The sequence below is a fragment of the Copadichromis virginalis genome, linkage group LG18 (genome assembly GCF_057382275.1).
Source record: "Copadichromis virginalis isolate Kocher_CV1m ecotype Utaka linkage group LG18, C_Virginalis_male_GT1.1, whole genome shotgun sequence".
Classification (NCBI taxonomy): domain Eukaryota; kingdom Metazoa; phylum Chordata; class Actinopteri; order Cichliformes; family Cichlidae; genus Copadichromis; species Copadichromis virginalis.
The window spans coordinates 20,471,922-20,491,491 of NC_140635.1; the positions used below are offsets into that span (position 1 = coordinate 20,471,922).

The following is a 19,570-nucleotide window of genomic DNA, read 5'->3' on the forward strand; positions in this document are numbered from 1 at the left end:
AATTGTGACATTTCACTTTGTTCCCCATTCTGCTTTATTTATTTATTATTCAGCTTCAATTTCTCTTTGAGTAAAAAAAAGAATTAATTAAATAAAATAAATAATTCTGACTTTCTGAGCAGCATAAAGAGAAGTCAGCCACTAGAGGCTGCACTAGCTAAGACACAGATACAAGGATCAATAGTAAGAGAGAGAGAGGCACAGGAGTCAGTGGAGAAACAGTAAAAAAAAAAAGAGAGAGATGGTGGTAGCATGCAGTTCAGCTCAGCAAGAAAGAGTGACAGAGTGAGGAGATAGCGGGGGTGAGCATCGCAGCAACTGACAACCTGAGAGAGAGAGAGTCTTAGCTTACTAAAGAGAGAGAGGGAGAGAGAGGAGTACCACGTTGCCCGTCCTCATATTTCCCTCTGCAGCTGTGTGAAGCAGAGTGAGCAGTGGAGAGGAGCGAGCACATCTGAGTCTCGTGGAAACAGCGGGACCCGCGTACCACTTGGCTGAGAGATCGATGCACTTACGCCGAGCCACACAGAGGGGGTGAGCCGCCCGCAGGACATCCGTGCACTACCAGAGAGGGAGCGAGAGAGTAGCCAAAGGGACGGAGAGAGTGAAGAGAGCAAGAGGGGAGAAGATTACCCAGGGCCAATTTGAAAGCTTTCGGCTTGTCACTCAGAGCAAGGGTGAGTTAACTTGTGCTTGTGTGGAGTGGCAGTACATGTTCTGCAGGTACATTGTGCTTGTGACAAGTGTGTGTGTGTGTGTGTCAGTCCTATATCTTCACCAATGCACAGAGTTTCTGCTGTCCTGTTTCTTTTACCCCCCTCTATTTTAGCAAAGTGCATCACTTGCCAGAGCATGTGACTTACAGTCTTCTAGGCAGGTGATTAGCTCTGGAACCTCATTATCAATCAAGCCGTTATCACGCAGAGCAGAGAGGAAGACTACAATAGGTTCTTAACGACCCCCCTCTCGCCGGTTTGTGCGTTGCATGAATGCGTGCGTGTGTAGTCGAAGTGCATCTCGGTGTGCTGTTGAATCCGTTTATCCTACCAGGCAAAGGTGTGCGCCTGAATAGCAGCCACGTGAGCCGTTTAATACGGGTTATTATAAAAGCTTGCTTTGAGAAAATTAATTAGAGAGCCTGATGCCGTTCAGTGTAATTTGTCACGTCTGTCAGGAAAAGCTGCCGGTTTGTTCATTTATCACGTCAGTTATGGAAAAAGAAAGCCCCCCCCCCAAAAAGCAGATTTTTTTGGTGTAATTTCTTGATGATCTTTTAGGAAATTACTTTCAAACAACAAACAAACTTAATTAACATGAATAAGGGTTAATCTAAAAAATAAAAAAAGACATCTAATAAATTTGAGCTGTGCTGTAATCATATTGCAATATTTTTAAAACTTGGTGAGGTAAATCCTGTTTTCCCAAGCCTGTCATATGCCTGTAGCACTGTGCCTTCTTGTGGACTGCTGCCTTCTTAGGTTAATTAACTGTCTTTCCAGTTCAGATAATTCAGTGACTTCAAGCTGCACTGACTTATTATTAGACATGGTGACATTTAGAAAATTGGTCTATATATGCACCACCTCTCTCTGCGTTCTCATGTTATACCTGCCTTGTAAATACCACGCCATGCTCGATCTATCCCGTCATCTATCTGCCAGCGTCTCCGTTCCGCTTTGAGTCCCCGTTCCTCTCCCGTTCCCATTCCGCCTCTCCCTCACTGCTATACGGTGAAGGTTATTGCCATATATTGAGTCGGTTTAATTTGTCAAAGTCGTCCAGACATATTGTCCACGGTCGGAACGGGAGGAGAGGTTGGGCGGTTCAATTGACACGATATTGTACGGAACTTGACAAGAGAGTGACAGAAAAAAAGAAAGGCAGGTGCAGTTAGAAGAAGGTGGAGAGAAATGTGCTGGTTAGGTTTTCTTGTCGACACAAAAGCTGAGCAGTTCATTTCTGAGGTTTTCTTTTTTTTTCTGTGTGTGTAGGCTGCGAATGGCGAGGCTGGAGGTTATCTGTCTTTGGATTCATCATTTCTCGCACTGAGCTTTGCTTTCCTTCTCTCCCATGTGGGTCCAGTGTCATTAAGCTGAGACACCAAATCTGAGAGATCACTTTCTCTCTCCCTCTCTCTCCCACCCTCTTCTCTTTGGACTTTTGCAATCTATAACAGTGGATTTAGAGGATTTCACTAGGGCACTCATTACAGCTAGAGTTATATCTGCCAGATTAATGGAGACGCAATAGCTGAAGTACAAATGTGCAGAAGTGCACAAATGGTTTCCACATTTGGTTTTTTTTGCATTTGCCGAGAGTCTGTTTCCGTGTCTAGAGGTCCAATTTCAAATGCAAATTGTTTCCATAAATTGCTTAAGAAGCAGGTGGTATTTGTTAAATTTTTCTCTCACGTTCCCTGTGTTGGGATTATGTTCACAATCTTCCTTTCTCTGTTTCCAGATCATTCACATTTATTCGAGTGCCAATGGGCAGCCGAACAAGATTGCAATTGTCTGTGTGCTAATTAATAATTTACATAATACTTCATTCTGGGAGAATTTTATTTTCCTCTGCGCCAGCGTTAATTGTGTTAGCTAAGCTACCGTCATTACTTATCATTAGGAAGACAGTTAAATGTGCACATATCCAGCTCTCATTATCGGGTGAATCATCCATCAGAAGCCACACAGATTTAAACACAGTAGCAGGAAAGAAACCGCACAACGGGGACACAAATCTTTAACCATTTGTTCTTCTGTTAGTTGGAGTTCAAGCGCCTACATCATTCGCGTAAGTAGTTTCTCTTCTTGTTTGGTAATTAGATTAGTGTTATTGTGGTTTAGAAACAAGCACCTTAACATGAACACAGTTCTTCTCATTGTCAAGTTTTGCACGTTTGCATGACTATTTTTACATCACACACTTTGTACAGCGTGCAGTATTTAAAAGCTTAAGAGAAATCTCTGTGGAAATAAAGAATTTCCTTTCCTTTCACCCGTGGTTCATCATTCAAGGAATCACCTCAGTGGCCTCCTGCACTATCATCTAAGTCTGTGTGATGAATCCCGAATGGAGGGCTCTGATTTATGTTTCCAAGGTGGAGGAGTCAGCAGAAGACTACAATTCTTCCTTTCTTTTGCTTTTCTTCACTTACCATTAACCTCATGGGATGATTTTGGCTAAGTGACACCCAAATAAACCGACGCATGCAGTTGAGGGATGTGGATCTCGTACCAAATTGTCATGCCAGAATTATTCTGTACATTGATGTGCTAGATTTGATTGGTGTGAATATTTCAGAAACTGCTGATCAGTTCTCCATCCATCCATCCATCCATCCATCGGTGGTTAGCACTGTTGCCGCACAGCAAGAAGGTCCTGAGTTCAATTCCACCATCAGGCCGGGGTCTTTCTGTGTGGAGTTTGCATGTTCTCCCCGTGTTTGCGTGGGTTCTCTCCGGGTACTCCGGCTTCCTCCCACCGTCCAAAGACATGCAGCTTGTGGGGATAGGTTAATTGAATAATCCAAATTGCCACTAGGTGTGAATGTGCGAGTGAATGTGAGTGTGAATGGTTGTCTGTCCCTATGTGTTAGCCCTGCGACAGACTGGCGACCTGTCCAGAGTGTACCCCGCCTCTCGCCCTATGACAGCTGGGATAGGCTCCAGCGCCCCCCGCGACCCTGAAAAGGATAAGCGGAAGCGAATGGATGGATGGATGGATGGATGGAATATTTCAGAAACTGCTGATCAGTTCTCTGGATGAAAATGTCTTGCTAATGCCAGAGGTCATAGGTCAGAGACTGCTTTTCAGAGTCACTCATCGCAAAAACAGTTTGCAGAAGAGCATCTCTGAACATGCAGCCTACAAATCTGACGCAACTGTGTGATGCTGTCAGGTCAACATGAACCAAAATCTCTGAATCAGTGTGTCAGTCATCAGTGGCATGAAAAATTAAGGCGGTTCTGAAGGCAAAAGGAGGGCCCACTCAGTACTAGCTACGTCAGTTTTTAATTTTACCACTCAAACATTGCACCGCATTTTGTCAGCTTCATTACCTCATGGTTGAATATTGTGCAGCTGCCATGTTGTTATGGGGCATCCACATCTCCTAATACATGTTTATACAGGCAGGAGGTCTGCCCATTATTATGATTTATTATTATTCCTGATTTCCCATTTCGTTCTAATGAAATTTTTTTGATGCGCTTGTACATAATAGTCCACCCAGCCTCTGCTTTAAACCAGTGCCAGACATGTACCTGTCTGTCTGCATCAGTCTCCCCCGCACCACCACCACACACAAACACACTCAGTGCTTGTGTGCGCGTGCTCAGTTTCGAGGTTGTGTCCAACAGAGTTGATAGCAGGGAGTTGTCTTCATTGTTAGATAAATATTAGCAAAATAATCGATGACAAAAGACATTAAGAATGCCATTGATTGCAGAGAAATGGGACAACTCATTAGACGGATTACTTGGGAAAACACAGCTGACAGCAACTTCACAGTTGCGCCGTAAGCATGAAAAAGTCCACTGAAAATGCTGAATATTCAATACGGAGACACTTGTGGGCTTTGTAGTCCTGATTTCTTGGTGGGTGGTGTTGTCCAGACTACAGACACTATGTGCTGTGAAAGACAAGCTGGCTACAGTTTGTCTGAACAACCCTCTTTATTTAAGAACAGCGCAGCAGGACAGCATTTTTACCCCACTCCCTGCAGCACCTGTCACACTCACATCTGTCCCTCTGTTATCAGCGGCAGGTAGACACTTACCGATAAGTAGGCTGTAAAAGTGCTGTAAAAGTGCTGTAATTAATAATTTTATGATTATTTATAAGATAAATTGTATATAATGTTGCATAACTTGATAAGCAAGATAGATTTCTATCAAGTTTTGTAATGAAAATAACCAAGAATATAATGGATATGATAATTAACTCCTTAATAGATTGACAAATGAATGCAACATCTTTGTTTACATTGCATAAACCTTTCCAACATCTATAAGTTAACCCTTATTTATTTGTTTTGTTTTTTTCAGTATTAATAGATGTTTACAGACTGTTGGGTGCCGTGTCCTCCAGCTCTGTTCTAGTGGTGTAACCTTATGGAGAACAATAGTGTAAGTGCTCACGAAGGCAGTGCAAATATGCTGTTTTTGTAAAACCCTTTAAAAACAAGGTCAGTTAGCATAATGATGTTAAATTAAATAGTACGTATTGAGTTTTTTGGCCCTGGTCCAGATCTGGAGTCTTTTGATATGGAGTCCAATCTGATTCATTGCAATCGTGTTTGTTTCTTTTTCCCTCATAAAGGCTGTCTGGATGAACACAGTCAATGACTTCATTGGATTTCACCACACAGAGCAAAGTTTCATTTGATTACACAAGGCTAATTAGCTGATATGCTACCAGTGATGTTCATCAGGATAACTGGTGAAATCATTGGCTACAAATACAGTGATGTGAAAAATAAAGTACACCTGCCTGGTGTTCTGAGGTTTTATGTGTGAGGATATAAAAAAAAATCATCTGGTCATTAGCAGGTTCTAAAATTAGCTAAATAAAACCTCTTATGAATGACAACACATGACATAGCACAACATCATTATTTATGATTATTTAAAAACTTAACCAAAGAGCAGTGTGAAATACTAAGTACACCTTACGATGTAGTAGCTTGTAGAATTAAACTTAGCAGCACTAACTTGTTGAAGCAGTTGTTTTGTCTATGATTTTATCTCTCACAACGTTGCGGAGGAGTTTTCACCCACTCTTCTTAACAATGTTGCTTCAGTTCAGTGAAGTTTGTGGGCATTCGTTTATCAGCGGCTCTCTTAAGGTCTCGCTACAGCATTTCAGCCAGATTGAGGTCTGGAGCATCTTTTCCTTTTTCAGCCATTCTGTTGTCGATTTGCTGCTGTGCTTGGGTTCATTGTCCTGTTGCATGACCCGGTTTGGGCCAAGCTTTAGCTGTTAGACAGATGGCCTCACATTTGACTCTACAATACTTTGGTATTCACAGGAGTTCATGGTCGCCTCGATGACTTTCTAGTGTCCAGGTCCTGTAAATGCTCAAATCATGACCCCTCCACTGCAATACTTGACTGTTGGTGCAAACTGCACAAATATGCCATGTTGTGTTTTTGCCATGTGGTGGTGTGCATCATAAGCAGATATCTCCACTTCAGTCTTGTCCGTCCAAAGGACATCGTTCCAGAAGCCTTGGGGTTTGTTCAGATGCAGCTCAGCACACGTCATGCTGCCATGTTCTTTTTAGAGAGATTCTGGCAACCCTTCCAAACAAAGCGTACTTGTTTAGCTTTTTTCTAATTGTACTCTCATGAACTTTGATATTTAACATGCTAAATGTAGAGTCTGAGATGTGGCTTGTTAGTTTTTAGCAGTTTCTCCGAGCATTACGCGGTCTGACCTTGGGTTGAATTTGTTGAAACGTCCACTCCTGAGAAGATTGTGTCAATGTGTTAACACCCACCGAATGCTGCAGACCAGCAAACTGTCCAAATATCTGCTCTTATAGAGGTTTTCACACATGCTGACGATCAGTTATTTGATTAACAAGTTTTTGGCTGCGACTTACCCTCTTAATTCCCATGGAAGCAGTAAAGGTGTACTTGTTTTTTCACCATAGCTGCGAATAGTAGCTCCTGCGTTTTGGCTCAGTTTTTGTTAAATAAATAATGACATGGTATATTATGTCCTGCGTTGTAGATCATCTTTGCCTGTATTTATCTAGTTCTAAGCCCTGCTAAGGATATGTTTTGTTTTTTTTAATTGATTAATACAAAACAAAATTTTTTAAACTGCAAGAAGCTGCTACATGAATGTTGTGTGCAGACTGGAATACAATTAGAGAAGAGATAAAAAAAACACATTTGTTACCGATCAATTGTGCTTATGTATTTTGTCAATCTAACAACCCAGCTCTTTTATTTCAGCGATTCAGAAACATTCACATACTCCTGTGTTCCATGACAGTGCTTTTCATCATGCAATAATGAAAACGGGTTTGCCAGCACAGTTTCTTGGTTTTCCAGAAGCATCTTCAAACTGCTGTTCATTTCATTTTGCTGAGATTTAATTGATTTGCTTAAGGCTGCACAACCCTATCTGGGAATATTTTGTAGTCAAAACGTATCTTTACTGTGTACTAACGAAGGCTGAGGCTGTTTAAGTAAACGCTGGAGACCAATCCAACAGTGAGCATCACATCTCTACACTGTTGATTTCTCAACCACAAAGCACTTTATTAACAGAGAACGGATGAATGTGCCAATTATGCTAATCTTATCAAGACACTTGTCTGTTTGACTGCCTCGAGTCTCAAACAGCAGAGTCTGTGAGCATTCTCAAGGAAAAAATAATAGACCGAAGGGCCGACGAAACCGAAACTTTGAGGTTTTTCTGCGAGATGTTCAAATTTCACATACTCTAAACAGTATGCAGAGGTTAGATTTTGTACGAAGGCATCTCTTTCCTTTATTTGGAACCATTGAGGAACTATTTTTAAACCCAGGAATGTAGCCAATCAATGGACTGTGCTGTAAATGTGGTCAGAAGTGCTTAAAAACTGTATATCACATATGATTTACGGGGCAGGACGGAACTTGGATTGGTTTTTGAGCTTGAGCGTTGTGTGCGGCTTCAGTTTTACAGTGTGTTAAACAGCAATTGAAGAGATGGAAAACGACAAAGCTGATAGGATCATAAAATGTGTGGAGGAATGTGAACTGCCCACTTGAAATAATGTGCGTAAGATATGAGAGCTTTACACCGGAGCCCTTTTTTCCTCGCCTTTCCGTCCCGAACCTGTGAGGCAAATTTCCCAAATGGGATGACACAGCTGAACTGATAAGCCTCTGATTTATATTGTATCATGGAGTGCTGTATGGACATTATCACCTCAATCTGCGAAATAGCGGGGCGAAAATGGCTTCTTTTGCCACTGTGCTTTAAATCCAAACAGTTCAGAGTTCAGCTGAGTGCACTTGTTGGGTAAGTATCGCTGTTTTCAGGATCTGTGGCATGTGGTGTTACATTATGAAGTACCTTCCGTAGCCAGCATGTGTTATATATTTTTTACAAGTGCCTGCCTTATGAATCTTGTGGGGATATGCTTGAGAGGTTTTATTTTTATCCTCGTTCTTGCAGTCCTCCCCAGCGTTTGGAGTAGCTGGGCAGGCCACGTTAATGATCCTCATTAGCCAAGGAGCTTGAATCCAAACTGGAATTCTTCCACTTCAATTGCTACTTAACATTTGGTGTTCTTCTCTCTCTACTGTCTGTCTTTCTCACTATCTCTCCCTTTCTGTCATGATCCTGGGTCGTTGACCCAGTGTTTTGTGTTTCTTTTTGGGTTCATCTTGTGTTTGGTGTTTATTCTGATTCTGTATTAATTCTTTGGGTTGGTTGTCGTGTTTATTATCCCTACCTGTGTCTCCCCTCTGTGCTCCGTTCAGGTCCCTGTGTTTTTGTTGCTAAACAGTCTGGGTGTTTCCGGTTTTACTTTGTAGGTCTGCCTCTCATCATGTCCATTAGTATCAGCTGCACTGAAAAAAATATGTTGTTGGATTTACTTAATTCAATGGTGGACATTTGTTGCACACAGATGTTTTGCTTTGGCAGCAACTTAAACCATTGAGTTAAATTAACACAATTTATTCATGTTCAATAAACCTGTGCAATTTGTGTTGATAAAATGTGACTTAAACATGTTTTGATGAAGTAATTTGAGCTCTTGGAATATTTTAATCCTTCACAATTTTCTCACGTTATCCCAACACGATTCAATAACTTTTACCCAATACTACTTGGTCACTTAAATACTACATGTTATCTTCAAATTACATTTTGCTATTATATTCTAGTATCAAATACACAATTTTCAAATGGAGGCCTTATAACAGATTGTATTGTTCTCTTCCAAGATGGTTGCTGGCATCCACCAGTAACCTTTCAAAACAACATGTCTAATTTCACTGCAGTAGGTAAAGAATTAAACTGACATTACTCCTCTACTGAATCTATATAAATCAACAGTTAAATAATGTCAGTTCTTCCGTGTTCTCTGGAATCAATCGCAGCAAAGAAATTAGACTGTTTCTTTTGAAAAATGTTGGGAAAGAACAATACAAAACATTCTATTTAAGGCCTCTGACATCACGATTCAGTTAAACAACAATTATAACTAAACAATTTGAGGTAATGTTAGTTTCCATTAACATTAAATTAGGTTACTGAATTGGCAAACACCTTCCTATTAACACTACCCATTTTACCCCAATAACTAAAGAAATTAGCACTTGCAGGTCAAAAACTTTATTCAAGAGACGCAAAAATAACATTGATACAGTGACTGTCAAAAATTACAGCACTGATCATACTGTGACATCTTGGTTCAAAACAGCACACTTAGAAATATTCAACGTTCTTTACTTCAACTGAATGAAACTGAAAATACCATTTCACACGACCCATATGGGATATTTAGACTGTATAACTGTTCACGCTACATCTCTTCACTAGTAAAAGAAAGAAAAAATACAAAGAGAAATTTAAAAATGCTGCCAAACAGACAGAGAACTTGTACAGAGCAAAAGGAAAAACAAACAACAACAAAAAACGGCTCGTCCTCATGGCAGTTGCAGAGTATATAAAAATGAACCCTGCGATCCGTTCCTGGAATTGAGCTTCAAAAATGCAGCAGAACAAGTGTGAGATTTAAATGTCCTCTCACCTAGAGCTGGTCACCTCACATGCATAACAGTGAGCTTCGTTGCAGGAGCAGTTTTGTCTTAGTTGTGAGCTTTTCTTGAGAGCTGAGTTGCATCCAACTCCATTACCACCCATTGAATCACCTCAAAAGTGTAGCAGAGTTGTGATGGGTAACTCATGTTGAAGGAATAAAAAAGGTCCAAACAGCATGGCTACTGCAAAGGTCACGTTATCCAGATCTTGAAGAACAACATCAGAAAAGTCATTGCCTGGCGCATCTCTGGAGACAGATGTTCATTGTGGTTTTCTCAATCTGTGCAGTGGCCTCAGTCAAGTCCTGGTTAAACACAAAACATTTCTTTAAGATTCCTTTTTAAACTCATCTCTTTTGAATCTACCAGTTCTAATGTTAGAGTAATTTAAACCAATGCAAGCAACATAGTAAATAGCTATAGCCAAAGAGTGGCCTGCCATGCTGCCATTCATGGTCTAACAGAGTTTCTAAGAGAGGGTGAAAAACATAATAATTTCAAATGCTTTACATTAGTTTTTGTTAGAAAGACACCGGCCCATCAGAAATCCAGGTTATGTCACTCAGAAGATGTTAGAATTTAGACTTTCAGCCCCACAATTTGGTTAGCTGTTGGTCAGTTGGTCTTTTTTTTTTTTTTTTTTTTTCAAACAAAAGCTAATGTAAATATTGGTGGGATTTTCCTTTGTTCATTAGAATGACAAATTTAAAGTTTTTTCACACTGATGTGACCCCTAATACAGGGGTGGGGGTGGGGCCTCAAGGGCCGGCGGCCGAGTTCACTACCAGGCCTCATGTGAACTTCAAATTATTAAAGAGGACTACTGGTCCTAACCAGTCCAATGAGGATCAAGTGGATAACTAAATGCATTTTTAAAGGTTGCAAATCCACAATCTACTCATAAAACACTCACCATGAACTCCTGCACCAAGATGTTGCAATTGTCTTTCACACAGATGCGGAGCACTTTGATGAGGGACTCCGAGCATTAATGTCATCCTTGACTATTATAACAAAGAAAACAGAGATTTGTGAACTTTTCAGTAGCACAGAAGAAAATGATCCCAGACAAAAACTCTTGACTTTTTAAACCAGTCAACATGCAACACCAGCATCTACAAAGCAATATCAAAAGTTCCTGTTTGACATCAACTTTATGGATATATAGTTTCCAGAACATTTATTTTTAAAAAAAGATAAATTTTTCTCAGTGGGCCAGTAAATGCATGACGAAAATTATGGCATCCTTTTAGTGGAATCATTACTCACAGGTAATAGTTGACTGTTTCAATGGATGTAGCATAAAAATTTTACTGACCTAATGCAATACATATACACTTTGTAGTTAAAGAATTTTAAAGTTCTTACTGTCATCATGGCAGCTACATCCTTTAGCTTTGTGCCCTGTTCCCCCGATCACTTTGCAAACACTTTCAGCAGACTGTCAGAGAGAAACTCAGCTCCGTCAGAAACCTTGACTGTAAAGGCATGGTTGGGATGCACTGGAATGCTGCATTTTATCTGAAATGACATAAAATTATTTTGAAATAACAGCAGGCACTGTGCTTGGTTAATCAGTAATGTTTTGTTGAATAAAAACTGTGTTTCCAGATCTTATGGGATTAAAAAAATCCAAAGATGTTTGTTTCTGATTTGCAACCCAACAACCCACAAGTTACAACCTCATTTCAGTTCAAGTGTGCATTAATGCGAGTCCAGTAATCACCTTTCTGGCAATACATACAGGTATAAGTTAAACCTATGGCAGATTTTGGATCTCTCAGTTGTATTAATAGGGTGAGTATGCATGCACCTAATAATTATAAAAAACCCATTATAATTAAGTTACAGAAACGAAAATAGAATATACTTTCTTACCATAACACCTTGAACCCACAATCCATCAGCTGACTCCTGGTGAAATGCAGAATAGAGGTCGTCTCTCAATGTGCAGCAAAAAAAACAAAAACAAAAACAAAAACAAAAGGACAGCAGGTGAGGGCAGGAGGGGTAGGGATGTAAGCTAGCATAATGCCGCTGATGATATTAGCTAAAGCTGTTCAATGTCCAAAATCTCACTAACACCACGGTGCAGTAAATACACAATGTAACTGAAGAGTCAGTTGGCAAATCTATTCACACACAAATTATGTTATGAGTGCCTCGTAATTAGGTTTAATGTGATATTACGGCTCTTGTGCCAAAGACAAATTCAAATGAAAAAGCGCCAATTCTTTGACAACAGATAAAACAGCAAATAAGCTAACGGCTCTTTTTTAGCATGTTACATGGCGACACTCTAGACGTTTAACTACATTTGTCTGAAATATGGTAAATATTAATTCAAAAAATCAAGACATACCAAAAACGTAGAGTTGGCTGCTCGACTTGACTGAGATGGATGCCTTTTTTAAACCACGATCCAAAGCCCGCGAGATGAAATCACGCGTGGTTTCACGAGATTTAACGTTGCTATCTTATTGACTTACTTCACCTGAACATGATATGAACAATTTAATACACCCTTTCTGCATATCATGTAGTTTTTACACTATATAGTTACATTTAACTTTAAAACATGAGGCAATTGTGTTAAATACATGCAAGATGCTTACATAAATCCAAGAGATGGCCAGTCCCTTTTTTTCAGTGTGTGTCCACCCCTGCATGTCATCTCCTCATTACCTAGTGTGTATTTATAGTGTGTGTTGGCTTCTGTTCATCGTCGGATCGTCTGTGTTTCTCGGTGTAACTACGTCTCTCTGCATTCTCCGCTCCCCGTTTCATGCTTAGGTTTGTTATTTAGTTTTCCCAGTCTAGGTTTTTTCCAGTCATTCGTCTTGTCTCACTACCTGTTCAGTCGCTCCACTTCTGCAAATAAAACTTCATTCTCATCACCAGTCAACTGCCTGCATTTTGGGTTCTTTTCCTCCTACACCACACGGCTCACGCCGGCAGCCGTGACACTTTCTCTCTCCGTCTGACTTTGCTTCTTCACTTCCCCCTCTTTCTGCAGCAGCATCGTTTCTTTTCCTCCCTCATTGTCTCGTTCTGTCTCTCTCGCTCTCCTCCTTTTCCCACTTCGCTGTCTGCACTGGGAAATAATCCATAAAGGTCTTCCATCTCTTTCAACCTCTTCTTCAAACGTATTTTTTCAAGATATTTACTGCACGGTGCAATTCCCTGGATGCAGGTGTGTTCCTGTGTGCTGATGCTGTAGCTGCTGTGAGTGATCATGTATGAGCACATAGCTGAAAAAAAGGGAAGTGTTCCAAATGACCTCTGATACTAGTTGCTTTTTCTCCCCTACTGTGAAGTAAAAAGCTTAAAGTTCAGGCGTGAGCCCCCTCCAGGCAGCCTGTGAAGGATGTTCGGATATATAAACATATCGGCTCAAGAGACACCTTTAGCTAAAGGGTAAATATGCTCTGGCTCTGTTTATACAACAGCTGTGCTGTGGTGAGAGGCAAACTTTTGATGCTGCTGTTTGATATCTGCACTCGTACCGTCCAAGCCTCCATACGGCACCATTTTGATACTTATTTAAATGTGCTGCCTTAATATAACCTTTATTTAGGAAGGAAAGTCACGCTGATCACCGGGGGGGGGGGGGGGGGAATAAATGTCCCCTAAAATGTGCCCTGAATGCATGAATTCTGATTCTGGTTCCGCTGTGTTGAATGAGCAATTTTGGAGAATTTGATAGAGGCAAAAATAAGGTTAAATACTAAAAATTCTGCAGAAGTTAGCTATGTTGCCTCAGCTGTGAAGCATGCAGATCTCTTCAAATGTGACATTAAGCCTTTTTGGAGCATGTGTACTTTACACGGTGCTCAAAACCGCTCAGCTGGTACAGTAGTATTGCAGTGAAGATCATAAAACTTCGACATCGAAAGAAAAATCCTCTCATCTAGTATTCATTACTTGGGCAACTATATGACATGATCAGACTATGAATTAGTATTAGAGTTCTGATAATAGCCTTAATGAATATTTAAATTGATTTTAAATGAGATGGTTCATACTGCATGCTGTCTTCTCTCCTTGTAATTAACCTGTCAAATTGATAGCCTAAAAACAAAGTCTTCTAATAAGCTGTAAACTTGGCTCAGAAAAGATATGTCTTCCTTATATTTCGGTTGGACGATAGCCTGGTATTTTTATTTTCAGTATGTTTGGAAGAGGCAAACTCTGGAGTGAGTAAAGATGTCTTTTTGATGTTTGAAGTACATCATCCAGTGTGTCGGTTTGGAGTAAGAAACGAGAGCGTAGCGTGGAAAGCCTTGCAGCCAGTGCTGTTTTTAAATCTGTTGAGGCAAGTCCAGCTCAAGTTTATAAAGTCATTTGAGACATGTCCAAGTCAAGCAAAGCCAAGTTTTCATAAGCATAATGGAAATCTGCTGCAACTTTGAATATTTTCCTTTCAAAGTTGCGAAGATAGTTAATTGCATTTGAACCTGTTTCCAAATGGGATGTGGTGTAAGACGCGAGAATGCAATGATTTGCATTTCATTTAACACTTGTATTCAACTGAAAATAATGTAAAAAAAGATGTTAAGAAGAGTTTTTAAAAATTAAAACAAAATTTGAACAGGTATGTGTGTGCATCTCTTCTTTTAGGATAAATCTAAACATTTGGGAGCTGAAGAGACCAGTTGCCGTAGCCAGTTTTTGCTAGATTTAGTCATAGCGCTTCTAATGTTTAACACTGGACAAAGGCTAATTTATCAGCTGATATTAGCTATGCGCAATCTGTTGGTATCTGCATTTGTAAGTGCTGATAAATACGGGAGAAACACCGTTCAACCAGTAAGTCCAAGAAAGAGTTAGGCAGAGCATAAATTGGTAATCCACGACTTCTTGTGACAATAAATCAAGATTCTTTTTAAATTTCATAGGCACAGATTATCTTAGTAAGAATTCCTAAATAACTGCACATAACAAAGGTTAGTTAGTCTGTTTATGTTTTGAGTGTCAAAAAGAGAAAAAACTACCTGGTATATCAGACTTTTAAATACCCAAACACTGGTATTAGTCTTAAAAATCCAGTTAGTCAGACTTAATATAGCATCATGGGTGCTGGCTTTAGAACTGTGGTCTGAGGAGAACACAACATTCATGATTTCCAGAAAAAACAAAAATACAGTTTGAATTTGTCAAAGAAGAGGACAATTTCACTCTCGACCTCCGCCTGTACACTGTTATCAGCCTGGCTTTTTAGGAATTTTTTGGGGTTTTAGTCGTGATACTTGAAGGTCTGACCATCCGAGAAAGTAAAGCGCCCAGAGATCAATCCTGGTTATGAATTGCACGATCGAGTTTTAACTGGAATGTGTGGCTCCAGCGGTGAAATGCGTTCAATGACAAATGGTCTTTAGAGATCCTGAGCCGGTGCTGTGATTTCCACCACATAATTGGGACTGTTTTTAATCCAGTGTCACCCTACGGCTAGAAGATAATGACCGTTCAGGATTTTTAGCTGCCTCTCTTGGGTGCAGACACGTCTTTGGATTCTCTGAATATTTTTGGTGATATTTTGTACCAGATGAAAAAAGATGAAATTCCTAAATATTTCTGTTATTCTTAGAAATAGTTTATTAACTTGAATTACTTGCCTTCTATCACAGAGTTGTAAATGCCTCACAGTAGCTCCTTCTGAAAGACTCACAGTCATGTTATCAGCGATAGGTCCTTTCGATCTATCCCAGCATTTTTTTTGACACGTGTTGCTAACATCACCTTCAAAATTGAACACAACCAAGTACATTTTGTGCCATTTTCAATTAAAAATACTGTTTAAATGATTTACAAGTCGAATTCCATTTTTCATGGCGTCCCGTCCTTTCAGATGCAGGTTTGGGTTAGTCTGGTAGCTGCTTTCAGAGCCTGACACCTGGATGATAAACAGCATGTGCATGCCAAACAGATTTTTAGTTTTCAGACAGCATCAATTCTTAACCTGCAATGAACTGATGGTGGAAAAGCTCTGCAATGCATACATTACAAAGTCCTTTTAAAATCTACATATTCTTCAGATTTTCATGATCTCAGTGGGAATGCTATTCTGTTTTTCCTGTCAGTACTACAGTGCACGTTGCTTCATTTGCTCCCCTTTTCACACTTACAACTCTTCCACTTTTGTTTTGGTCATAAAACACTCCTTTCTAGGTGAAACTTGTCTTTGTTCCAAGATTTAGCCTAATATGACCGCAAAACAACTTTTTCAATCAAACATGGCTACCACAAGCCAATTAAATCACATCCATACTGCAGTTAATTGCACATGTGATTAAGAACTAAGACAGCTCTTTGTCTTTGTGAACTTTCCATCTGTCTGCCATTTAGCAGAATGGTGTCATTAACGTAATATGTCCTTAGCTCATACGAAAAGCCATTCTCATTCCTAGCACACACTCAGCAATTATACCTGCTCCAGTTCTCCCATTTGCATAGTTTTATAGACTATGCATTCAGATAGATTGGGTTTTCTACTTAATATGCAGCACAGAGCTGTTATGGGTTGGTTTGCACAATGTATACCTAATAATTGGCTCAACTAAGCAAACACTTTTACTTAATATCATAGCACAGGGATACAGATATATTAATCAGTATCTCAGCTGTGTAAAATGAAAACAGTGTACATTTCATCCTTTTTTTAAAAAGACTATAGCGTCTGTTGTCACTGAGGTATGGGTTGCAACAAAGATCATCACTGAATCATCATGAAGAAGCAGCCATTTTTAAAATGCTGTACCACATGTTGGAAAGAGCAGTCAGTATGTTTGGTTCGTTCTTCTGTGTGATGTTCAGTTCATGTGTTTACTAACAGACATGTGTTTAGTGCCAGGATATAAAGAATCGTTTATCAATTCATAAATGAATACCTAAATAGAGTGTATAATGTAGTGCCAAGTATTTTGGTTGACACAAGTAAAATAATCATCTGCTTATGGGATTAGTTTCTCCTTCTGCAGATGACTTGTACTGTGATCAGAGCATAGTGGTACACAAACCAGTCCTCGTTCTTCTGCAGCTTCTGGTTAGTGCAACCCTCCATATCAATGCAAATGCACAGAGTAGAACAATGATGACTCAATCTGACCACATAACGAGAAAGCCACTGGAATAGCACCTGACTGGCGGTGAATGGTCAACTTGCTCGTAAGGAAACATAATGTCTATATGTGGGAAATAATGTTTAGCACCACTGTGGTTTGGGCTTTAATGTTCACCTGGTGTGCTGTCTCATCAATTGAGGCAGCTGACCAAGTATTTTCAATGGATTTTTGACAGTAAAGAGATTGATTAATTCTACCTTTGTAAATACTGCAGTAGCTGCTTTTTTTTTTGGCTTTTATAATATCAGAGTACTCGTTTGGATGAGAGAATTTCACATTCTTCACTGTAGACTCTACATGTACATGCACCATGACCATGCACCATGTTCTGATGGAAAAAAGTATTCTGATGAGGCAATACTGCCTTTACCCTGCAGACTTTTCATTGATCTATTCCGATCAATATCGTTTTGGAGAGCGATGAGACGCTTCTCAGAATACTTTCATTAGACCTTTCCAAAAACATCAGAGGTGCTATCTGGAAGCCGGGAAGACACCCCGGAGGCTCTGTGGCAAGGTGGAAATCATCCTCGTTGTGTAGCTGTTGAAAGATTTTTTGGGATGTTTAAATGGTATTTTGAATGAGAAACAACAGAACAGTTACGGTATTATTCCCTTTGCATTACTTACACTGTTAAATAAGATTAGGACAACTGTTGTAGTTTTTCAGTCAGCTGTTATTGGCAAATTCTAAACTAGGTATCTATAAATCTGTGTATATATAATTAAAGTTTTGTTATTTCATTACGACTCCGCCTGAAAAATAAATAAGGGTTTGTTTTTCTTTTTGGATTTTTATGCTCAGGACAAAAAAAGAAGTGGAAAAAAGTGCCTCAGGCCTAAATTGATTTAAATATTTAATTTTTCATATTTATGTGACCACCAATTAATGAGCTTCTTTAATTGCTTGTCACATAATTGCACTTGCATTGAATACCCTGGAAAAATACGTGTATTGGAAAAAAAAGTTACCTTAATAGCTAACTTGTTTAATCAGACTTAAATTTTTGAGCCTCATTGACTTTACAATAGATTTAAATTTCAATAATTTTTGCAGTGCCGCCAATCGGAGACGAAACTTAAAGCTAGCGCGTTACACATTAGAACAACCTTGATGATGGTTCATGAGCCAAACTGATGCTCCAGTTTGCTGTTTTTAATCAAAGTTGGTCCGTGGCACATTTTCTTCACATGCATATGATTATAGCATAAAATCAAAAAGTAGAAAAAAACAAGCTGTTATTTATTTATTTGTTTGTTTGTTTGTTTTTTGGTGGGTTCATTAATTAATGATGATTCTTTTTTGCATTTTCCCAAGTGAATATAAAAGTACCATTAGTAACCACATGCTCAAAAATGTATTATTACAATTTTAAAGACATTTTGAGAAACATGGCTATTTGCTCTGCTGACAAGTATTGTAGATGAGATTAGGATGAGTATTTGTGTTGTAGCAAAACCCACAAATGGTGTTTTTAGTACATTTCATACAGATGTGTCCATTATATGAACCTTGGGTCACTACTTTTATGAAGATGTTTTTCTCTTTTTTGGGATCTTTCCTGTTGTTTTGCATGTGGGTGTGAAGGTTAAACAAACATGATGCTGTGTGGTAATTTGTGGATATTAGAGATGCTGCAACATGTTTTTTGTAACTTCAGGGAGCGTGTTAACTTTCCCCGCCGTGCTTCTTATCTTTATGGTAAACTAAGCTAATTGCCTCAAGGCTTCATCCTCATTATTCATGCTTGTAGGCTTGAAACTGAATTGATCTTCTCACAGAACTCTCTGCAAGAAAGCCAATATGCTTATGTCCCAAAATGTCTAATTATTCTGATAAGCTTTTTAAAGATTAAACCCATAATAGATAGAAACTTCCACATATATATTGTTTATCATCAGTTTGAAGGAGCGTAGGTTTGTGAGTCTCTGCTCAGAGCATCATTTTTGTGTCTCCTCAGGTTGGACTGAGTGCACTTCACTGGAGAACACAGAGTGTTTGGCAGACGAGATAAAAAGTGTGAAGAGACTTCTGTTGTTTGTTTGTTGCTGAACAGCTGCATTGACTTACCTGAAAATTGTTGAATTCACAGATATCTGCGTGTGATGATGCATGGCCAATTAAAACACTTAAATTAAGAGATTTGTAGATTTACGAATTACATGAAGAGTTTATATTGACAAATCACTGTGCTATAGTCCATGTATAATATAAAATGCCATTCTGTCTTACGTGACAAAAATAAAACATTTACAGGTATACAGATTGTGTAAAGCACTGATTCTTAAAGCTTTATAATGTATCTATTCAGATGATTGTGTTTTATTTTAACAATAGTTTTTTGACACAACAGTATTTACATTTAGAGTTTTATTTACAATAGAAACACCAGCGGCACAGATGGACTTTGCTTTGAGAACCTTGGGAATAAAGGTTAAGAATAAATTCTAAATAATCTAAACAGTTTGTCTTGATAATAAATCAGGACATAATGCTAGGCCTGTTAATTAATTCCTTTTTAAACACTAATCCAAAGGTAAGAATCATTAATCACTACAGTGGTTTTTAGGTCAGAGAGATTTGTGGTGTTTTGGCACCATTTTCACAAAACCAGTGTGTGAGAATAAGTGAGAGCAGAGCCACCACAATGCAGAGGTAGTTTTTCTGCTACCTCTACA

General features: G+C 39.2%; 1 protein-coding gene and 1 long non-coding RNA gene across 4 annotated transcripts in view; one reads left to right on the plus strand and one right to left on the minus strand.

Annotated features, from left to right (window-relative positions):
- Window positions 1-245: 245 nt before the first annotated feature.
- The window catches only part of tnr (tenascin R (restrictin, janusin)), a 214,896-nt gene continuing 195,571 nt past the window's right edge, over window positions 246-19,570 (plus strand). Inside the window, exon 1 of the mRNA XM_085438251.1 lies at window positions 246-677. The gene's annotated coding sequence lies outside the window, so the exon portion shown is untranslated. The remainder of the gene's footprint in view (window positions 678-19,570) is intronic.
- On the minus strand, window positions 9,324-12,418 carry LOC146687739 (uncharacterized). 3 transcript variants are annotated; one of them, XR_014916484.1, is made up of 5 exons: window positions 12,133-12,418; window positions 11,649-11,712; window positions 11,139-11,291; window positions 10,684-10,774; window positions 9,324-10,075 (listed from the first exon to the last, which is right to left on the minus strand). It is a non-coding gene; the product is annotated as an uncharacterized LOC146687739 (long non-coding RNA). The 3 variants fall into 3 exon arrangements; XR_014916483.1 differs by having other exon boundaries at window positions 10,684-10,769; window positions 11,649-12,418; XR_014916482.1 differs by having other exon boundaries at window positions 11,649-12,418.